Source organism: Equus quagga, chromosome 2 (assembly GCF_021613505.1).
Source record: "Equus quagga isolate Etosha38 chromosome 2, UCLA_HA_Equagga_1.0, whole genome shotgun sequence".
NCBI lineage: Eukaryota > Metazoa > Chordata > Mammalia > Perissodactyla > Equidae > Equus > Equus quagga.
The window spans coordinates 7078080-7085798 of record NC_060268.1 but is presented as its reverse complement, the minus strand read 5'-3'; the positions used below and the strand labels follow the sequence as shown (position 1 = coordinate 7085798).

At 40.5% G+C, this 7719-nt stretch overlaps 1 pseudogene; it reads left to right on the top strand.

Moving 5' to 3' along the window:
* The first annotated feature begins 3470 nt into the window (after positions 1 to 3470).
* LOC124236481 (rho GTPase-activating protein 17-like) lies at positions 3471 to 6068 on the top strand (annotated as a pseudogene).
* Positions 6069 to 7719: the final 1651 nt, after the last annotated feature.

The following is a 7719-nucleotide window of genomic DNA, read 5'->3' as shown; positions in this document are numbered from 1 at the left end:
GCTTGATGAGCGGTGTGTAAGTCCATGCCTGGGATCAGAACCTGCAAACCCCAGGCCACCAAAGCAGAGCGCGTGAACTTAATCACTATTCCACCAGCCCGGCCCCTCACCAAACGATTTTTGAGAAAGATAGAGTTCATCCATATAAAGTACTTAAACAGTGTCAGCTATGTAATAAGTAAATATTAAAATATTTTCTATAATTGTTACAAAATTATAATGATTAATAATCGCATTACATTTGGGATCTATCATTTAAAGAAGATAATACAGACTATTATAAGACAACAGCACGAAATAAATGTTTTTATTATTCTATGAACTCTCAATTATTCATTCAAAAATAGAGAATCATTCAAGAGGCATTTATATTTTTCTTAAAAAATATTCTTGAAAATAAATCAGTTTGCTCTTTTTGTCATAAAACTCAGCACATTTGATGCATCCTTTTAATGACTGTCTTCTTCAGGAGACCATAAGCTCCAGGAAGACAGATCCTAGTCATCCCGGTGACCCAGCATTACATAGTGCAGGGCGACAGGAGGTATCTGACAAGTACCTGTTGAATGAATCAATGTTTTACCGAAAATAGTAGTAAAGTCAATTTTCTTTAGGTGAATTAAACCTAATATGCCACCTGAAATAAGGCACAGTCCTTTTCATGACCCTATCCATCTATGTAATCTTTGGAATGTAGGTGGGTTAGAAATGCAGATATGCATAAGAGCATGGCCAGCCAGAGAGGCTGAGTCCTTGACAGAAAAGCTCTCCAGAAACGGGGGTGGACTGGCTGTTCCCCAAGTCTGATGTAGGGCGGGCAGCTCCCCCAAGGGGCCTGCCAGGTAGAGCCTTTCTAACTGCCTATGGCCAGGCCTGAACAATCACACATGGGTTTTTGACTAGAACATGGACTCCTCACCCAACAGCGCTATATTTGAATCTGCATTCCCCTAGTAAGTAATAATGCTGACTGCTTCTATAAGTCTATAACTTATAGACTTATTGGCAAAATGTATAACTTCCTTTTTGAAGTCTTTATTAAATTACTTTGCCAATTGTATGATTTACTCATTGATTTGTGGGAAGTTTTCATATATTCTGGAAACGTAGTTGTGTTTAATGCCCATGGTAGACGAATAAAAAACTACTGAGCCCAAGAGAAGGAATAAATAACTACTTAAAAATAAAATATATTGCCATAGTGGGAAAGTAGCAGCAAGACCCAAGCTACCTTCCACACAAGATGTGTAACGGTCAAAACAACTGACATTTTAAAACATCAACGTAAAACGTGAGTCTCCAATGAAATCTACTTAAGCAGTGCCTGTAACTTTTCTCTACTGTTACATAAACTGTTTGCCCTATCAATCTAGTGTTTTTTATTCTATTTTATCATTTATCCCTGACTCATTCCAAATAGATGATTTATTATACACAATATTTCAAGTTGAAATCATTTGAATGAAAACAAGGAAGCAAAAGTTGAGTAAGTTTTGTGCACACTGTTTGTACACTGAGGTTCTGCACTTTCGTGGAAAGAGGTCCACTTTCAGTGCAAGTTAGCCAGCAGCTAAGAGCCAGGCAATTATGTAGTTCAGTGAATTCACAAGAAAGAACTCAAACAAGGATTTTTTTTTTTTAAACTTTGAAAAGCATTGTGAGACTTAATAACAAAGAAAATAGCAATGTAAGATGAGCATATATTATAAATGTTTTTACATTACAATAATCGAAACAACGTGTCATGGAATGTGTGTCTAAGGTGCTCACAGCACACGAAAGCAGAGCTGAGTTGAGACACTCGATAGTGGCCCACTGTGATGAGAGGCAGCTACAGGATTCTGTTTGATTTATAGAGTTAAGCAGACTTGACTATCTCCTCATGCCTTTGAAGTTTTCCTCATGCATCTCCTATTAGAGATAGGATCAAAATCAAAAACCAGTGGCTGTACTTTGTCCTCAAACAATAGCATCTTTTTATTAAGGAGGACTATCGCGTTTCTTCATAGAAAACCAATTTATTTATGCTTTTTGACAAACAAAACATTATTTACACAACTGTAATATGTTTTTTTCCTCTGAAAAATTGATGTAAGGATGTAGTTGTTCATCTTATCTTTGATAAAATCCACCAAAGTTGCCTGTGATTTGAAAAAAATGACAAACTTTCGAGCTGATTTGACTATGTGAAAAGTGATGCCAAAATTTGTTCAGGAAAGACATTTAATAGAAAGGAAATACTCTATAAAACTCTGTCAGATGTGTAGGTTAAAAATGACAAATAATGAAATTACTGTGATTTTTGATAAAAATCTATACTATTGGTATGTGGTCTGTGAATCAACAATTAGCATGACTGTAAGAGAACCAGTGAAAATGCTGCCTAGAAAATATTTCCCGAGATCCCTCTCCTTTTTGGTGTGTGAATTAATAATTTATTCTTTTTTATGCAGACTTTGTCAATTTAACTGTCCATTCCTCATTCTTGAAGGACTGACTGATAAATTTTCCTCCAGTAACCTTCATTACTCAGCAATGCTGAACTTGCAAAATAGCAACAGACTCTAAATCTTTTCCCAGATTTGCATCCATATCATTTCCTTCTATACCAATTCAGTTTGTCTAAAGCATATTTACTACTCCACTGCATACGACCATTCAAATTCTGTGTCACATAAGGACTGAAACTAACCCTCATAAGTTCTCTTTGTTTTATGCATAAAGTAGTGGCATTGGTGGCAACAATAGAGTAATTACTAGAGACAGTATTAACTGAAAACTGTTTGGTTAGTATTGGATAGACTGCATAGAAGTTAGTTATATTTCAGACACAAAGTCCCTTAACTTCCACTTTAATATTGACTTTTTACTTTTATACTGTATATTGAGAGTCTGTATGGGAAGGTTTTGAGAAGGGGCTTTAAAAGAAGAGAGAGTAAATTTGTATTTTAGTAGCACATATCTCACCATTTCCTTTGCTAAAGAGACTAGTTGCTTTCAAGGTCACACTTCGGCAATAACCTACTTCAAATTAAAATTTTCATCCAGAAATGGCAATTAAGTGACTACAATTATTTCTTACAGGAAAGAACAATATACATCATAAAAAGATTTTCTCCTACAAAGATTCAAACTCTATGAATAACAAATGTTTATATTTGAATTATGCAATCAATGTCAGACTAAAGTAATATCATATACATTCCATAGGTTTCCATACTTCCACATTTCACCTGCTAGAAGCACCATCTTCCATGAATTCCATGCAGCTAACGTGATGATTTAGCCAAATTCAACTTGGAGATCCTACCAGAGGTCAACTTGAGCTAAGATGGCAGAAACAGAAACATAAAAAGGAAGTAGGGATGTGTTACTGGAAGTGACACATGACACATGGTCTGAAGAGCCACTGTTGCTGCCCCTCCCTGTGGGGTCCCAGCCCCTAAGGGCAGGCTGCCACTGCTGCAGTGATGAAGTTCAACCACACGAGGCAGCTGGCCAAGCAAACCATGGGCAGATCTGAGAAAACAGAAGTCCTCCGTGAAGATGTTGCAGCTCAACCTGCACATAGACATGGTGCAGTCAACGTGCCACCATTCCCACGAGGGCCTGATGGTGTGCTTCCAGGGCCAGCACAGCACCGACGTCAGCAGAGGAGAGGAAACGCTCTTTGACAACTCTTACTCAGAACATGCAGGAAGCATCAGCTCAGCTAGAAGACTTCCTCTTGGGGAAGATGCTGGACACGTGGAGATGCTGAAAATCAACTGGTTCTAGAATTTTCTCAGCATGAAGTCTTTTGTTGAGAAAGAGGTTGTGGACTTTCTGTAGAGCATAGCAGAGGTAGAGATGCCTAATCATCCAGAAACGGAGAAAACAGCTCTTTAGATGGGTGTTAGACTGGAATTCGGTTAGAGCCAGGTGGAACTAAGCTCACAAATCTTCACAAGTCAACTTTCAGGGGCTTCCATCAAAAATATATACATTAAAGAAGGAGACAGCTGAAGTAGGAAATAAAGTAGAACAGTGCCAGGATCAATTAGAAGCAGACATGTGCAACTGCACAGCCAAAGAAGAAGAGTGCCTCAAACTTTGTCTCATTATTAGAGGCCATGCAGATTACCGCGGAAGAGCATCAGCGGTCTCAGGAAGGGCCCTCCCTCACATGTGGTTGACCAAGGTGGGTGAGTAGAGCACCAGCTCGTGGGACCGCTCTGAAAGAATGAGTGAGTTCTGTTTGAGCCTGGGTCCGTTGCTGCTCGTGGAGACTAACATGAAGGAGAAGGGCATTTTTTATTTGGGGTTGGGGCCTCCAAGGTAAAGAAGTTGAGAGCTGCTTTCTACTGTTCTGCTTCTCACCTGGACGAGTTCTCATCAGACCCCCATGCTGTAGCAGTCGCTTTAACGAGAATCGCCTGAAATTTTCATATCTTTTAATCGGTAAGAATAATGGACACAAGTTGCAAGTGTGCAGGATTAAGAAAAAAACTTCAAGGTTTGTGGAGAACATGTCAGAAGTTGCCACCACAAAATTCTCTTAATTAGGTATTTAATCAAGTCCCTTGTGGAGCTTGCTTGTAGCAGCAGCATTAATAAAATGTTCCCATCAGCACTGCAATCATTTTAGCGCCTAACGTATGGGCTCCAAATGAAGGAATGCTTGCTGAAATGGTTGTAACCACATCCATTCACACGGTTGTAGTGATTGAACTGATCATTGAGCAGGCCAAGTGGTTCTTCTCTAAAAGGTGAAATTTAATGTCTCAGAAGCATTTGTACCTCTGCCGTCCAAATTACAGTCTCTCATCCCACACTGGAAATGACTCTAACTCAGAGACCATGGAGAAGGAGTGAACCAACATGGCAGTGATGAAAGGGGAGTTGGTTAAGAAGGAGCACTTTAGATGTGAAGTTAATGGCTTTCTAGGGTGACACTCAAAGAAAACACATGACCCTGCTTTCCAGGCACCACTACCACCCACAGTAGGTCACATCACCTTGGCTTCATTGGGCCAGAACACCCTCCCACAGCTCTAGGGCTGAAAGCGGTGCAATGGATAGGACCTTCCCTAACTCCATGGACACACTGGAGCAGTGGCCAAGCTTGGACTATGGCAGTCCTCTGAAACCCAGGGACTTGTATCTATAGCTGTACCCACACCAGAGAGACAGCCGAGTCAGATGACTATTGGTCAAAATCAGGCTCAGGTAGCTGGCGGCTCCCATCCTCTTTCTGTTAGCCCAGCACAAAATTTCTCTGGTCTTAGCATCCACACTTTGCTCTGAGCTATTAAAAATATTTTCTAGTCACCCTGAAACCAAAAAAAACCCCTTCTAGTTATGGTGGGGACCAGAGATGTTTGAGAATATCTTAGCAGCAGTTTCTCACCAAAAACATGCACTAGAAGTCCTCCCCTTGCATTCAGGAGAGGATTGGCTCTAGGCCAGCCCTCTGCTGCCTCCCAGCCCTCTGCACGCTGCAGGTACTCCAGCAGCCTGTTTCCTATCCAAGCTCACAATCACCCATGGACACAGCCCCAACCTAGGCCAGACTCCAATACATACCAAATTGGGTAGTCAGGGCCCTCCAACCCCTTGGCATTGCCCAGGGAGCATGGACTTAAGCAGCCTTCTCACACTTTTCCCCAAAGTCCAGTGCCCCCCATATCCTACCCAAAGAGGACAATCATGGACTTTGAGCTTCTTAGACCCAAGCTACAAGTATCCTTGAATCTGTGCAGCTACATAGTGGAACTTTACTAAGACTAAGACCAGTACCAAAGCCAAGACAGTGATACGGTGTGCCCCACCCCCTCATCCTACTGATGCCCACTCAGCTGGGGTTGGCAACATCACCAACACAGCACTGACAGCTTTCCAAATAGTAATGGATATATGATCTTCCATATTTAGTAAGGACTGAAATTATAATAGTTGGTGACAATTCTAGGTTTTTAGAAGCACTTGGCAGCATCTTTCCTTGAAATGCACTCATACTCAGCAAGCAAAGATTGCCCATCTGCGTTTTGCTGGATATGGACAATGATACAGACAGGACAGCCTCATGAAGAAAGCCACCTACTAGCCCTTGACCTCTATCCTGGCAACTGGAACACAGGCAAGCAAACATTTATCTTCACAGACCAAACAATGAAAACCTTTCATTAAAGGGAAGAAGAAGACCTTACCATGAAGGAATTTGCCTTTTGCCCAGCTGGAGGAGAAAGCAGGGGTTGACTCTTAAAGCCAAATGACTTGTGTCTTGAAGAAGTTGATTTTCTTTAAGTGGGAAAGAAAGCATGCCAAAAACAAAAGCAAAACAAAATACCTCGACTGGAAAGAGCATTATTGCTGAGATGTGTTTAAGAATCTTTAGTCGCAGCTCTAAATGCAGGTAGCACCAACAGCTGAATTCAATTTGAAATGAATAAGAAACAATGTGTTAACTATTTATTTAATAAAATAAATTAATTGTAAGTTATCTACTTCCTGCTACTTGTGCTTTCATTCCTATATATTAGGAAGGAGGCTTCTCTCCTTCAGTCTTGCTGCAAAGTCATTTTGTATAGGCTGTTTCTCCCCAACCTCCTCAAACCGGAACCCTTGATGTTGACTTGGCTTTCACTAGTTGCTCCTCAGTTGGAAAGTGCGAAACAACCAGGAAGCCATACTATTCTGGGTCAATTTCTGCACAAGTTGTAGTTTGTCTTCCTGGACTAGTTCCTTCAGAGGTTGTGGGTCAGAGTTTCCATTGTCATATCTGATCCAGCCATTGTTTGTATGTGTATTCAGTCTCTCAGGCCCTTTTTTGATCATGCTGTCACTCGCAAAATGTTTACCAACTGGAGGAAGGCTAGATCCGGATCTTCACTGCTTGAGGATTGTACATTGTGTCCTTATGCAACTGTATGACAGGCTCTTCTTGGCCATTTTGTTGTTGTGTCGTCATGGTAATCATCTAACAAGAGGGAAGCTGCACAGAAGCATTTAAGATTCTGGATAGAATGCAATGAAACAGCATAATGACTGCTATAACAAAAACAATAATTAATAGTCTGTGTAAGACGCTTTGCAACCAGGAACCCAAACTTCCCAACCCAGACCAAAAGAACACATCTCACAGGCCATGAGGATCAAACTTAGACATCCAAGCATTTTCTTCCTTAAGGCAATTTTAGCCTGTTCTACTTTGCTTGTTTCATTCATCCAAATTCAGCAAGAAGTATCAGCAATGGTGTAGATGTCATTATGATTTGCCAACAAGAAATCAAGTGCAATGCAATTGTCCATGTCATTAGTCATGTCAATGAGTTCAGACTGACCTATATTCCATCTAGGGCAGAGGTGACACCTTTAATAACTTCTGTCACAGTTACTGATAAGTTTCTTTCAGTATTTTCTATTTGTATGATTGGCACCAATGAGGACAGTATTCTGATTGTTCATATTAAAAAATGAATTGGTAATTTGCACGAGTAGAATGTTTGAATAATCAAGAGCGACTTTGTTCCGAATATTGTGCCTGGGTCAGAATTGCTAGACTTGGTTATCTACAGAATTACGGTCACTGTGTACAGACAAGTCCTCAAATATTATTCCTAAATTTCATGAGGTACTTGTCTGAGGCAAACAGGGCCAGGAACTTGGCTACAAATGAAGTAGTGCTTACTGGGGGAACTTAGAGAGGCAGAAAAAAAGAAGCTGTTCACAACTCAGTCA